Here is a 16,012-nt window from a genome sequence, read left to right on the forward strand (position 1 = left end):
GTACTTTGTAATGACATCACTCATTTTACCCAAAAATCTACAGCAAAATGGAAAAACAATCATTGTGCAACAATATTGAAGAAAAAAACGCCATTTTGTAAATTTTGTCGGCTTCCGTTTCTACGCAGTACATTTTTCAGTAAAAGTTACACCTGATCTTTATTTATATGATTAAAATGGTACCCTAGTTATATAGGTTTGATTTTGTCTTACTTCTGGAAAAAATCATAACTACATGCAGGAAAATGTATACGTTTAAAATCGTCATATTCTGACCCCTATAACTTTTTAATTTTTCTGCGTACGAGGCGGTATTAGGGCTCATATTTTGTGCCGTGATCTGAAGTTTTTAACAGTACCATTTTTGTATTGATGGGACTTTTTGATCGCTTTTTATTAATTTTTTCATGATATAAAAAGTAACCAGAAAGGGAGTGGGCGGAGGGCAGACAGATACGCCCTCTGTCCCCAACAGGTTAAACAGGTTGCAGGATAAAGAAAAATAAACAAAACATAAAAACAACACTCAGGCCGTCAAGCCACTTCACTACACATGTAGCATTCCTGACTATTAACTGAGGGGGTTTCCCTGTCAGTTTAAACACAATAAGTCCTGCAGCCTTATCAGATACAGTTCACATTTCAACATGAAGTCCAATTCATATAGCCACCTGCTTTATGTAACCAGAGCCACTGCTCTCACTTCCACACTTGTGTCCACGCTTGTGTCCTTTGCAGCCCCTGCTGTGCCCACCTGGCAATGGACACAATTTCTCCCCCTTTAACAGCCACTTCTGTCTAAGGGAGAGCCCAGACTATTCTGTTTTCTGCTTTTGAAACAGACTTCCCCTCTCTGCTGCCTCATTGGTGAAACCTCACTTGTAGTATTGTGCGCAGTACTGGAGGTCATATCTCCAAAAGGATATAGATCACCAGACTTTTTTAGTCCAACCTCCAGAGTGTGAACAGTGCCATCAGTCTTCAAGAGGGGTCCCCCACCCTCACATGATTTCACAACTAGACATTGGTTGGAGTGGCCTTAAACAGAGTTCACACAGTCAAGTAGTTACACACCACCTACCATTACCTCATGAACCTTTGTGTGCGATTTCTCTGGCACACTCTCCCCATTCCACAACTGCCAACAATATGGGATGTCTCTGGCCAGTATTCTCTCAAGCTCGGTACACACCTCCATAACATGGCTCACTGTCCCATAACAGGTTTCATAGTCAATCAGAACAGTCTTACCAGGCTCTGTTCAGGTCTTCAAAAAGGGTATTATGTCTGGCATGACTGTTGATACAGCCTGGTGACAGTACAAATGAACAGTGGGATTCCACCCCCATGTAACTCACGTGTCCTCATGTCTATCTTTTCTGGCCTCCAGCCCAGAAGATCATCAGGTGTGAAGATGTCCTCTTGCCAAGCTGCAGCTGATCTCTTTAACTTCTTGGGGAGGAAGGGCGTATGCATATGCCCTTGCGTCCCGCCACTTAATGACGGAGGGCGTATCCATACGCCCTCCGTATTTCCGATCACTGCCGCTCGCCGGGTGGTGATCGGACCGGGATGCCTGCTGATATCTATCAGCAGGCATCCCGTGGCAATGCCTAGGGGGGTCCTGAGACCCCCCCATATCGGCGATCGCAGCAAATTGCAGGTCAATTCAGACCTGCAATTTGCCACGATCCGGGCAAATTGGGTCACTGGTGACCCGATCTCCCGGAAAATAAGACTGATCGGAGCTGTCAGAGACATCTCCGACCAGCCTAAAGCATAGGAGCGAGGTGGCAATGTTGCCACCCCCTCCTATCCCCTGCCATTGGTCGGTCAGGCTGACCACCAATGGTAGGAGGGGGGCGGGGGGTTAGAGTTCATTTCCCCCCGCTCTGCGCACCGATTGAAGTCGGTACAGAGCGGGGGGAACACTGGCGGCGAGGGGGGGGGGACATGGCCTGGCTTACCTGGACTGGCATCGGCGGCGGAGGCGGCTCAGGAACAAGCGGTGCGAGCAAGAGGAGCGGCGGCTGGAAAGTGCGGCTGAGAAGGCTGCAGTGAAGATCGCGATAAGTGATCTTCACTGTGGCCTTCTAAAAGCTGCAAAACTACAACTCCCAGCATGCCCACACAGCCAAAGGCTGTCTGGGTATGCTGGGAGTTGTAGTTTTGCAACATCTGGAGGGTCACAGTTTGGAGACCACTGTGTAGTGGTCTCTAAACTGTGGTCCTTCAGATGTTGCAAAACTACAACTCCCAGCATGCACTGACTGTCTAGGCATGCTGGGAGTTGTAGTTTTGCAACATCTGAAGTGGCACAGTTTGGAGACCACTATATGGTGGTCTCCAAACTGTAGCCCTCCAGATGTTGCAAAACTACAACTCCCAGCATGCCCAGACAGTCAGGGATGCTGGGCGTGTAGTTCTGCAATATCTGGCCCTTCAGATGTTGCAGAACTACAACTCCCAGCATGCCTGAACAGTCTGGGCATGCTTGGAGTTGTAGTTTTGCAACATCTGGAGGGCTACAGTTTGGAGGCCACTGTTCTTCCCCAGTTGTTGCATAACTACAACTCCTAGCATGCCCAGACTGTCCAGGCATACTGGGAATTGTAGTTCTGCAACATCTGAAGGGCCAGATATTGCAGAACTACACGCCCAGCATCCCTGATTGTCTGGCCGTGCTGGGAGTTGTAGTTTTGCAACAGCTGTAGGCACACTGGTTGGGAAACACTGAGCTAGAGTCTGTTTCCTAACTCAGTGATTCCAACCCGTGTGCCTCCAGCTGTTGCAAAACTACAACTCCCAGAGTGCAGTGACAGACCGTACATGCAAGGAGTTGTAGTCTTGCAACAGCTGGAGGCACATGGGTTGGAATCACTGAGCTAGAGTCTGTTTTCTAACTTAGTGGTTCCCCACCAGTGTGCCTACAGCTGTTGTAAAACTACAACTCCCAGCATGTACGGTCTGTCAGTGCATTCTGGGAGTTGTCATTTTGCCACAGCTGAAGGTTTTGGCGCCCCCCCCTATGTGAATGTACAGGGTACATTCACACGGGCGGGTTTACAGTGGGCTTCCTTCAAGGAAACTTACTGTGAACCCCTGCCTGTGTGAATGTACCCTAAAAACACTACACTACACTAACAAATAATAAAAACTAAAACACTACACATACACCCCCTTACACGTCGCCCCCCCCCCCAATAAAAATGAAAAACGGCTCATACGGCAGTGTTTCCTAAACGGCGCCTCCAGCTGTGGCAAAACCACAGCTCCCAGTGTTGCCGGACAGCCATAGACTGTCCTGGCAGGCTGGGAGTCTTGCAACAGCTGGAGGCACCCTGTGGGAGACACTGCTGTAGGGTTTTGGTGGAGGCAAGCCCCATCCTTTTAACCGGGTCCACCCCTACTGCAAATTCCTTATTCAGGCCTCAAATGCGCATGGCTCTCTCTCACTTCAGAGCCCTGTCGCATTTCAAGGCAACAGTTTAGGGCCACATATGGGGTATCTCCGTACTCGGGAGAAATTGCGTTACAAAGTTTGGGGGGATTTTTCTCCCATTACCCTTTGTAGAAATGGTAAATTTGGGGGAAAAACTGCACTTTAGTGAAATTTTTTTTTTTTCATTTACACATCCGAATATAACGAAAAGTCGTCTAACACCTGGGGGGTGTTAAGGCTCACTGGACCCCTTGTTACGTGCCTTGAGGGGTGTAGTTTCCAAAATAGTATGCCATGTGTTTTTTTTTGCTGTTCTGGCACCATAGGGGCTTCCTCAATGCGACATGCCCCCAAAAACCATTTCAGCAAAACTCACTCTCCAAATCCCATTGTCGCTCCTTCCCTTCTGAGCCCTCTACTGCGCCCGCCGAACACTTGACATACACATATGAGGTATTTCCATACTCAAGAGAAATTGGGTTACAAATTTTGGGGGGATTTTTCTCCTTTTACCCCTTGTAAAATTTCAAAAACTGGGTCTACAAGAACATGCGAGTGTAAAAAATTAAGATTTTGAATTTTCTCCTTCACTTTGCTGCTATTCCTGTGAAACACCTAAAGGGTTAACAAACTTACTGAATGTCATTTTGAATACTTTGAGGGGTGCAGTTTTTATAATGGGGTAATTTATGGGGTATTTCTAATATGAAGGCCCTTCAAATCCACTTCAAAACTGAACTGGCCCCTAAAAATTCCGATTTTGAAAATTTTGTGAAAAATTGGAAAATTGCTTCTGAACTTTTAAGCCCTCTGATGTTTTCCAAAAGTAAAAACATTTCAACTTTATGATGCAAACATAACGTAGACATATTGTATATGTGAATCAAAATATTATTTATTTAGAATGTTTATTTTCCTTACAAGCAGAGAGCTTCAAAATTAGAAAAATGCAAAATTTTCAATTTTTTCATCAAATTTTGGAATTTTTCACCAGGAAACGATGCAAGTATTTACAAAAATTTACCACAAACATAAAGTAGAATATGTCACGAAAAAACTATCTCGGAATCAGAATGAAAAGTAAAAGCATCCCAGAGTTATTAATGCTTAAAGTGACAGTGGGCAGAATTGCAAAAAATGCTCCCGTCCTTAGGGTTATAATGGGCTCCATCCCCAAGGAGTTAAGGCATTCACCATACCATCCGTCTTTGTGACAACTGGTTGCTGTCCATATTGGTTGCTCCTAGCAACAACCTTGTGACATCGACCCATCTTTGCAAAAAAAAAAAGAAACCAATCTTGCACGGCTCACCGCTGCTTTGCTACACTGGTAAGACGATTCTGCTGTACCAACAGCCACTTGTAAGCAGGATCATTGCCTCTAGCAACAACTCGAATGTGATACCCGCATCCTCCACCAATTGTAGGGGTTTCACACTGGGATAGCCAAAGGACACATATTTTCACAATAGACCGGCAAACAGCAAGTCCTTTCTGCAATTCTGGCTCCTAACCACATTTATTAAACAGGTTGCAGGATAAACAAAACTTAAAAATAACGCCTCGGCCATCTAGCTACTTCACTACACATGTAACATGCCCTGAATAATAACTGGGGGGCTTTTCCTTTCCAGTTTAAGCACAATAAGTCCTGCAGCCTTATTCCACAAGAAAAACAATGATGTGCTTGGTTTTAATGTAACTTTATTCTTTCATGAGTTATTTACAAGTTTCTGACCACTTGTAAAATGTGTTCAATGTGCTGCCCATTGTGTTGGATTGTCAATGCAACCCTCTTCACCCACTCTTCACACACTGATAGCAACACCGCAGGAGAAATGCTAGCACAGGCTTCCAGTATCCGTAGTTTCCAGGACCCTCATTTTACGCAGAAGATTTTGTTCAGTGATGAGGCAAACTTTTATGTGAATGGTGAAGTTAACAAACAAAACCACCGCTATTGGTCTGACACTAACCCACATTGGATAGATCCCTCCAAGACTGCTGGAACACAAAAATGTATGGCATGGTGTGGTATATGGGGTACAAAGATAGTGGGGCCATTCTTCATCAATGGAAACCTCAAGGCCACTGGATATGCAAAATTGCTACATGATGATATGTGTTTCCTCTTTATGTACTGAAGCTGGCACATTCCCTGAGTTTTTCCAGCAAGATGGTGCATCACCACATTATGGGTGTCAGATCCGAGCATTCCTAGATGAACAGTTTCCTGGAAAGTGGATTGGTCATCGTGGGCCAGTTGAATGGCCCCCAAGGTCTCCCGATCTGACCCCCTTAGACTTATATCCTTGGGGTCATCTGAAGGCAATTGTCTATGCTGTGAAGATACGAGATGTGCAGCACCTGAAACTACGGATACTGGAAGCCTGTGCTAGCATTTCTCCTGCAGTGTTGCTATCAGTGTGTGAAGAGTGGGAGAAGAGGGTTGCATTGACAATCCAACACAATAGGCAGCACATTGAACATATTTTATAAGTGGTCAGAAACTTGTAAATAACTAATCAAAGAATAAAGTTACGTTAAAACCAAGCACATCATTGTTTTTCTTGTGTAATTCCCAATAAGTTTGATGTGTCACATGACTCTCTTCCTATTGAAAAAACAAAAGTTGGATTCAAAATGGCCGACTTCAAAATGGTTGCCATGGTCACCACCCATCTTGAAAAGTTTCCCCCCTCACATATACAATGTGCCACAAAAAGGAAGTTAATATTACTAACCATTCCCATTTTATTAAGGTGTATCCATATAAATTGCCCATCCTATCTATATATATATATAGATGTGGGTTTTTAGCAAAATTGAAGTTTTCTTAAGTTTAAATTTAGCTTAACATTAGTCAACACTAATTTTAAAAAGAAATTAGATTGTAAGCCCCAAAGAGCACAAGAGCTAATGCAAGTGATGGCCACTTTTCTACAGAGCTTTAGAGTGTTTTGATGCAGATAGAGTAATGGAATATAAGTAGACAGAATCTAGCAATATACATTTATTTCACATTAGTTGCCTTATGATGCATAATATCATAAAATAGGCTAACATTATAATCTTATATTCCACCTTATAAATGATGATAATCTCAACATTATTCACCTGGAAAGATAAGAACTTCACTATGTACTAAATTGGACCTAAATAGCTTGGGTACTTATCTAAACATAAACATGCAAGCTATCTATGTTTCTTACTTGTTAACTTGTTACAAAGTAACATATAAGGTTGAAAAAAGACATATGTCCATCCTCTTCAACATATGATTCTACAGTGTTGATCCAGAGGGAGACAAGGTAGAAACTTATTTTCCTCATCTTGGGCAGAAAAATGCCTTCCTGGCTCTAGATCTAACAACCAGAATAAAACTCTGGATCAAAAATCCTTCTCTAGAATCTAGTAACTATAACATGTAATATTATTGCACTCCAGAAATATATCCAGGTACCTTTTGACAACACTAACATTATCCAAAGGTAAGAAAAGTATGTCACAAAAAATATAACAAAAGATGGGCTCAAATGGGCAGTAGTACCCCTTGTTCCCCTACCAAATTAAACAAAACTTTTATTTATTTATTACACCAATAAAAGTTATAAAAATAAAAAAAAAGATTTAAATTACGGCTCCAGTTGGTAATTGATATCACAGGTTCTTCTGTCACCTTACATGGCTCCAATGCTCAAAAATGGCACTAGTTTCACGCTAGATCATGAATATTTAATTAATGATTTATCCTACTACAATTTCTTATATGTATATTTTTGTAAATACATGTAGATAATACTGGGTTTTTGATGTGTTTTATCCTCTTATGATATTCTTTCATCCTCCCATAGATTACCTTCTGGGTCATCTATGTTTTAGTATGTGTATGAAGCTTTTTATTATAGGATCTGATAAGGATATTTTTTCCTTGGAACATGCTGTCCTATTGCTCACACTTTAGTGTTTAACTGCTAATAAAAATGTTGTATTATATGACACGTGCACTGACTGCTCACAAACAGAGAAACCAGCAACAAATATATGCACCTGTTTCCTCAATTCTCCACTGCTCCACTGGTGACACCCTATTGATATTTCAAAGAATGGTCTGTAGTGTCAGTGACCTGGGAGGGTAATAGAAGCAGCTTTAAACAAGTATATTAATGCATCTGGAGCACAAAACCTAAAGGTGTGTGCGGGCCATACCACCATACCACGTCTGGGATATTTTCTCCCTTTTTTTTTATTTTCTGCAAAAGAAGTGCTTTCTGTTTTGTTTCCTCTCCTTAAAGGAGTATTCCAGGATTTTTATTTGATTTGACTATGATACAGGAGCTGTAAAGTTAGTGTACTTCATAATATAGTGTCTGTACCTGTGTGACGGTAGTCTCGCAATTCTGTGATTTTTGTCCCAATGCTTATTTTTAACAGCATACACAATGGCCCTCATTTACTATTGCAAACCCAACATGTCTTGTCACCCTGGCTAGAAAGCACTGATCTATTGCATGGGAGGGAGCACAGGTGTGTTTCAGTGGGTGGGATGACAAATGTGTGAGAGAAAGAAAAGTGACCTCATTATATAACAAGAAATCATGGAACTTGTAGTTGGAGGAAGGAAACTCCAATAAGAAATATTAATTTCACAAAAGGCTAGCCACAGCATTATCGTAATCTCACAACAAAGCCATTTAGCCTCAAGAAAAGCGCAAATCCTTCCTAAGCATGTCCATTACTGTCTGCCAGGTACGTACTAAAATCACCTTATGGTGAATAACCCCTTTACATGTATCATTTAAACAGTGTCATAAAATTTACTGATCATTAAAACTGTTTGACTGTAATACATATTTATTTCCTTATTTATGGCAATTTTAAATTGACCAGTTTAGTATGTGCCTTGAGTAACAGTAATATCTTTATCATAGGCTAAATATGCAGTACAGTAGATAACTGACAAAACACCACAAAAAGGTTCCATAATTCTGACCTAACTAACCTGCAAATATTTTCACACAGCAACCACATGGTGATTAAGCAAGAAAAATGTCAGACTGAAATCATCTGTCATGAGAGGGAATAAGGGGATGAATCCTGTAAATCTTTTTCTCCATGTGCTTTAAATAAACATATGTTTCAGTCTCTCAGGTTAAATATTTAGTGGAATGATCAGCAAAATCTTCTTACGATACTGGCGTTGAGTAAGTGTTGAAAATACCAGCAGCTGTTCTTCAATTCTCATGGGTGAAGTACAATCTACCTTGTGCCTTATAATGTCGGAAGGTGGATTAAGCGCCTAGTGAAATATTGACTTGAAATATTGACTTCCCAATAATATATGCACTTCTTTCTAATGTGAACATTGGCCATTAACTAGCATTTTTATCTCTCATTTTGTTCTAAGAAAGTTCAAAGTCAAATGCAAAATAAGTTGAAAAAAGAAGTTCAATCTATAGTTAATGAATGCTGACATAAATTAGAGGGATTGTATAAAATGATCACAAAAAGCTTCATGTTAAAATAATAGGGGAGATTTTCATCGGAAAGTCCCTCAAGCAAGGCCAATAGGTGTTGCATTTGAGAGATATTCTTTGGATAGGAATTAAAATACCCCCCAATTCAGAATTAAAATTTTCACATAATAATAAAAATTGCTTGCATAGTGAGACAAACTAAACTCAACTTCAACAGACCATAACTTAGAAATACAGTAAATGTTCACATTGCCTTTTTCATTACATTTGTTTGACAATTTTTTTAAATTGTGAAGCTTTAACATAATGAGAAAGTTACACTGAATTCACTATGTTCGGTGCATACGTTTTCCTTTCCTCCTCTCTTACTGCCAAACAACTCTGACCCTTCAAGGCATGGATTCTACTAGACATCTAAAAGTGTATAACTATTTTGTTTGATTCGAATAGTCAAGTTAGCCTTCCCTCCATGTGAGCATCAATGATTCCTTGACATTCATGATCACGACTTTTGGAGGACATTTTGGAGATGTTCTCATTAGCCAGGGTTTGACTGGAAATTTGGCATATTTGGCAAATATCAAATGTACCAATACATAGTTGGAGACCAGCAGATGCCCATACAACATTAATTAAGTGTAGTCTTTTGGGTGCTCCCTGACACATATGTAGGCTGTGGAATTTTACAACAACATGACTTTTTGACACTTAAGGAGGGAGAAGGAAGCAGAGCCCTTTAGACAGGAAAATGAAACATTCTCCTGACTCCTATGGTATCCATTTAGGTAGGTAAGAACAATGGTTCATCAATTTTGCTGGCTTTGGAAAATATTTCTGTTATCTTTTAAGGCTGGTTTGGAGACAATTGAGTTTTGAGACAATTGAACTACTTGTTTTAACCAAGACACCGTAGGTGAGTGCCATGAACTGTTTCTTCTACTGTTGAATTTATCCTAGTATCTGCTACTTCATTGGGCAACACATATGCAAAAGACTGGCAATTATAGAAATAACGATCGGCACTACCAACCAAGGCTCACAGCCCTACATGTGTTGCCGGCTAGGGCAAACAAAAGGAAGGTCCCAGACTAGCGGTGCACCATTCCTGGACTAAAGGTGCAAACACCCCTAATGAAAGGCTTCACAGATATGCAAACAGTCCAGCATAAAGATACAAACAGGGGAGCACTCACGAGGTCCACTCACGGTTACGGTGCCAAGAGATTCTTTATTCGGGTGCGATTTAAAAGTAACAGCTGGACGCCAGGTCCCCGTAGCTCAGGTAAGCCGCTTTCTCGCCAATACACAGGGCGCTTCTTCAGACCACTAGTCTGACCTGGCGTCCAGCTGTTACTTTTAATTCGCACCCGAATAAAGAATCTCTTGGCACCGTAACCGTGATTGGACCTAGTGAGTGCTCCCCTGTTTGTATCTTTATGCTGGATAATATATGCAAAAAACTGTCTGCATACACCTGGCTACCTTCCTCCATCTAGAGTTTCCTTGGGGCTTTGCAAAGAGTTTAACCCTGTTGTAGTGCCAGCATCTCTACTCTTTCATTTGGGAATATTTGAACTGTAAGCAGAATGTGATTTGACCCTATTACCCTAAGTAAACAGGTAATATTGTACTGTACCTCCGTTTGAGTTACAGGTAAATAAAATTGTTTTCATTTGTATTGGTACAGAACCCTAGGAATAATTTATTTCATTTTTATTCTGCTCAAACTAAAGTTATATGGCCACTGCCCTAGCGGCATTGGGGATAGGGGGTCTGAGTGTTCAGACCTACGCCGATCAGGAGAACGAGCTGGGAGAAGCTTATGCTCAGCGAGTTCTCTCCTGGCTCTGTGTCACATGATCAAGATAAACTCACCATGTAAGTCTGTGAGCATGTCTCGACCATTTGACACAGGAGGATGGGGGAGGCAGGGAGAGGAGTAGGCGGCAGAGCAGGCTTCTCCCAACTCATTATCCTAATTGGCGGACTGAACACTTAGACCTCCGCTGATCAAAACTTTTGACATGTTGCTAGGGTATGTTTGTGTGACTGTACCCTAAAAAAACTACACTACACCTACACAAAATAAAAAGTAAAACACTACATATACACACCCTTACACAGTTCCCCCAGCATTGTTTCCAAAACGGAGCCTCCAGCTGTTGAAAAACAACAACTTCCAGTATTGCCGGACAGCCACTGACTGTCAAGGCATGCTGGGAGTTTTGCAACAGCTGGAGACACTCTGTTTGGGAAACACTGCCATTGGGTATTTTGGTGGCAGATGCAAATCCCCAATCTAGGCCTCAAATGCGCATGGCGCTCTCTCGCTTTAGAGCCCTGTCATATTTCAAGGCAACAGTTTAGTGCCACGTATGGGGTATTTCCGTACTCGGGAGAAATTGTGTTACAAATTTTGGGGGGCTTTTTCTCATTTTACTCTTTATGAAAAGAGGAAGTTGGGGTCTACACCAGCATATTAGTGTAAAATGTTTTTATTTTTTTACACTAACATTCTGGGGTTGCCCCAAACTTTTAATTTTCACAAGTGGTAAAATAAAAAAAAAAGACCCCCAAAGTTTGTAACGCAATTTCTCCAGACACAGACGTACCCCATATGTGGACCCAAAGTGCTCTGAGGGTGCACAACATGGCTCGGAAGTGAGAGAGCATTTCATGTACATTTGGTCAAAATTTGTGATTTGCACATGGGTGGCTGATTTTACACTTTTTGTGACCACATTTTGGAAACTACACCCCTCACTGAACGTAACAAGGGGTATAGTAAGCCTTAACACCCCACAGGGGTTTGACAAATTTGAAAAATTTTCGTTAAAGTTGGAATTTGAAAATGAAAAAAAATGTTGCCGTAAAATGCTGGTGTTACCCTACATTTTTCATTTTCACAAGGGAAAATATGAAAAAATCCCCCCCAAAATTTGTTGCCCCATTTCTTCTGAGTATGGAAATACCCTATATGTGGATGTAAAGTGCTCTTAATGTAATAAGGGGTGCAGTGAGCATTTACGAAAATGATGTCCAGCACCAGGATGTGGATAAAAATGGGTTTCTTTATTTAATGAAGACAGCTGCATACATGAAATCTCTGACGTGTTTCACGCTTTCGGGCTTAGTCATAGAGTGGCATATAACACATAAGAACACACACACATATATATATATATACTAAAAATCCTTCTTACCCATTGGTGATAACACAGATGAAAGTAAAATGCGAATCGGATCCGGTGTGTTCAAAAACATGCACCGGATTCTCAAAAATACATTGTCTTAAAAATGAGATGTGGATTATATTCAAGACACTAGCGAAGCTGCAACACATATATATCCTTAGCAAAAATGGTATTTACTAAGTACAGAAATATAAAAAAATAACAAAATTATGAAAAAATACGCAGGAAAAAAACGCATGTGTCTGAATATGGTTCACACTATCCAAAAAATGAATAAATATATCCATATATAAGCAGGGACCATTATCAAAACAAACTGATTATTTATATTCCAATAAGTTCCGCTTTTGACCACAGTGAGCATTTACACCCCACAGGTGTCTGACAGATTTTTGGAACAGTGGTCCGTAAAAATGAAAAAATTTATTTTTCATACACCATGGAGGCTTTGTAAACACACATGGCCCCCGACTTCTATTCCAACCAAATTCTCTCTCCAAAAGCTCAATGGCGCTCCTTCTCTTTTGAGCACTGTAATTTGCCCGCAGAGCACTTTACTGTATATCCACATATGCGGTATTTCCTAACTTAGAAGAAATGGTATTTCAAATTTTGGGAGGCTTTTTCTCCTATTACCCCTTGTGAAAATGAAAAATTTGGGGTAACACCAGCATTTTAGTGAAGAAATGTTTTTTTTTTCATTTTCACGTCCAACTTTAGGGGGGTGTTAAAATGGGTACTCTCATTGAAACTAATTTTTGCTATCGCACTCCTTGTGGTTAATAAAAAATATTTCTAATATACTTTGTTTAAACAAAATTAAGTTTTCTATGTTTTTATTTGTGCTTAAAAAAGCTCAATAGCACATTTTCCCCCATCTCATACACAGACTTTGGAATGAAGCCCAAACACAGGAAGTGCAGCCTGGAGTGCTGAGGGGGGGGGGTGTCCAAGCAACAGCACATGGCAGCTAACCCCCCTCAGGACTCCAGGCTGCACTTCCTGTATTTGGGCTTCAGTCCAAAGTCTGTGTATAAGATGGGGGAAAATGTGCTCTTGAGCTTTTTTATGCACAAACAAAACATAGAAAACTTCATTTATTTTAAAACAAAGTACATTAGAAATATTTTTTATTTAACACAAGGAGTGCAATGGCAAAAATTTGTTTTAATGAGAGTGACCCTTTAAAGGAAAACTGTCACATGTTTTCTCCCGCACTAACACAGGCGCTTAACTGGCACTGACATCAGCTGACGCTTATGAATACTCATCCCCCCTCCCTTCAGTTAGGAGCGGCAAAGAGAGGGAGAACTGGAGGGAGGGGGGATGAATATTCGTAAGCGGCGCTGACTTCAGTGCCATTTAAGCGCCGAAGCACCGCTCGTACCAGTTACAGGAAGATTTCAACAGATAATAAAACTACAATTGCGGGAGAACGGCGGCACAGATCCGGACAAGGTAGGGCTCGTTTTAATCAGCGTCTCCCGCACCATCCACCAGTACCTGTGGATAGTGTGGCAGAAAACAAGTGACAGTTTTCCTTTAAGGCTCACTGTACCCTTTTTACATTCCTTGAGGGGTGTAGTTTCCAAAATAGTATTCCGAAAGTGTTTTTTTTTTTTTTTTTTTTTGCTGTTCTGGCACAATAAGGGCTTCCTAAATGCAACATGCCCTTCAAAAACCCTTTCAGCAAAATTTGCTTTCCAAAAGCTAAATGTGACTCCTTCTCTTCTGAGCATTGTAGTGCACCAGCACTGCACTTGACATCCACACATGGGGTATTTCCATACTCAGAAGAGGTGGGGTTACAAATTTTGGAGGGCATTTTCTCCTATTACCCCTTGTAAAAATATAAAATTTGGGGAAAAACCAGCATTTTAGTGAAACTTTTTTTTTTATTTACACATCCAAATTTAATGAAAAGTCGTCAAACACCTGTGTGGTGTTAAGGGTCATTGTACCCCTTATCATGTTCATTGAGGGGTTTAGTTTCCAAAATAGTATGCCATGTTGTTGTTTTTTTGCTGTTCTGGCACCATAGGGGCTTCCTAAATGTGACATACGCCCCAAAAACTATTTCAGAAAGACTCACTCTCCAAAATCCCATTGTCGCTCGTGCCCTTCTGAGCCATCTGAGCCGCAGAACACTTTACATACACATATGAGGTATTTCCTATCTTGAGAGAAATTGGGTTACAAAATTTTGAGGGATTGATCTCCCATTTCCCCTTGTAAACATTCAAAAACTGGGTCTACAAGAACAAAATTTAGAATTTTCTCCTTCACTTTGCTGCTATTCCTGTGAAACACCTAAAGGGTTAACACACTTTCTGAATGTCATTTTGAATACTTTGAGGTGTGCAGTTTTTATAATGGGGTCATTTATGGGGTATTTCTAATCCACTTAAAAACTGAAAAATTGGAAAATTGCTGTTGAACTTTGAAGTCCTCTGATTTCTTCCAAAAGTAAAAACATGTCAACTTCATGATGCAAACATAAAGTAGACATACTGTATATGTGAATCAATATATAATTAATTTCTTATGTCTATTTTCCTTACAAGCAGAGAGCTTCAAAGTTAAAAAAAAATCAAAATTTTAAAAATGTTCATGACATTTTTTAATTTTTCACCAAGAAATTATGTAAGTATCGACGAAAATTTACCACTATGTTAAAGTAGAATATGTCACGAAAAAACAACAACTGAATCAAATTCATAAGTAAAAGTAACCCATGGTTATTAATGTTTAAAGTAACAGTGGTCCGATGAGCAAAAAATGCTCTGGTCCTTAAGGTGAAAATTGGCTTAGTCTTTAAGGGGTTAAATATTTTTTGCACTATCCATATTTGTGAATTGTTGGTGTGGCATCGTGGTCAATCTCCTCTGATGCATCTGGCATTGGTGGGTGGAAATCCTGGCTGATCCATGCCGGATTCATCTTCACAAAGGTCAGTCTCTCCACATTTTTCGTGGACAGGCGAGTTCTCCTTGGGGTTACAATGGCCCCCACCACACTAAACACCCGCTCTGATGGCACACTACTGTCTGGGCAGGACAGCTTTTCCAGGGCAAACTCTACTAGTTGAGACCACAAATCAAGTTTGGCTGCCCAGAAGTCCAGCGGATCTTCAAGGTGGGTTAGCATGGTCATGTCAAGGTATGCCACCACCTGCTGGTTCAGGTCCTGCTCCTGCTCTACCTGCTGCTGATGAGTTGCTTCACTATGGGGTTGAAGAAAGGTACTCATCAGTGACTGTAGACTCAGTCTGCTGCTGATGGAGCTGGTACTGCTCCTGCCACCCCTCTTCAGCAGCCATGGCATTGGAAGGTGAGCGCAGAGGGCCCCTCAAGTCAGACCTGCAAGAGGATAGACAATGGCGCAGATAGGCATCAGCCAACTGACTACGTAGGATGCCTCTGTGGTTGGTCCCTTTGTCCACCCTCTCAGTGGGTATAAAACAGGCCCCCATTTTGTGTCCGTAGTGAGGGTCCAATAAGGTGGAGAGCCCAAAGTCATCCCGCTGCTGAATGGTGAAAATTTGGCGGTCACTACGCAAGCAAGTGAACATGCATTGTGCCATTTGTGCAAGTTACTCGGAGGGACTCCCTGCCTCCATCTCCATTGCATACTGCCACGTTGTGTCTGGGTCCTCTGTCTCTCCTTCCTCATAACCCACAAGCTCCTCTTGGCTGCTCCTGCTCCTCCTCTCCTGTCAGATGACTAGAAAAAATGCTTATCTCGTGTGCCCCTCCCCCTTTTCAAGTTCAGCCCCCACAGGGCTCATGTGGCCGTGAGATGTAGGTGCCATGTCTCCAGTGCCCTGACCAGCCATCGTTTCTATCACGTGTTGTGGTTGATGAAGCAGTGGAGTGATGTTGTTCATCCCGTAGTTGCTG

General features: G+C 41.4%; 1 protein-coding gene across 3 annotated transcripts in view; it reads right to left on the reverse strand.

The window, feature by feature from the left end:
- The window catches only part of CNTNAP4 (contactin associated protein family member 4), a 401,947-nt gene that overhangs the window by 107,058 nt on the left and 278,877 nt on the right, over positions 1 to 16,012 (reverse strand). The window lies entirely within an intron of this gene.

The sequence above is a fragment of the Hyla sarda genome, chromosome 1, assembly GCF_029499605.1.
Source record: "Hyla sarda isolate aHylSar1 chromosome 1, aHylSar1.hap1, whole genome shotgun sequence".
In the NCBI taxonomy this organism is placed as follows: domain Eukaryota; kingdom Metazoa; phylum Chordata; class Amphibia; order Anura; family Hylidae; genus Hyla; species Hyla sarda.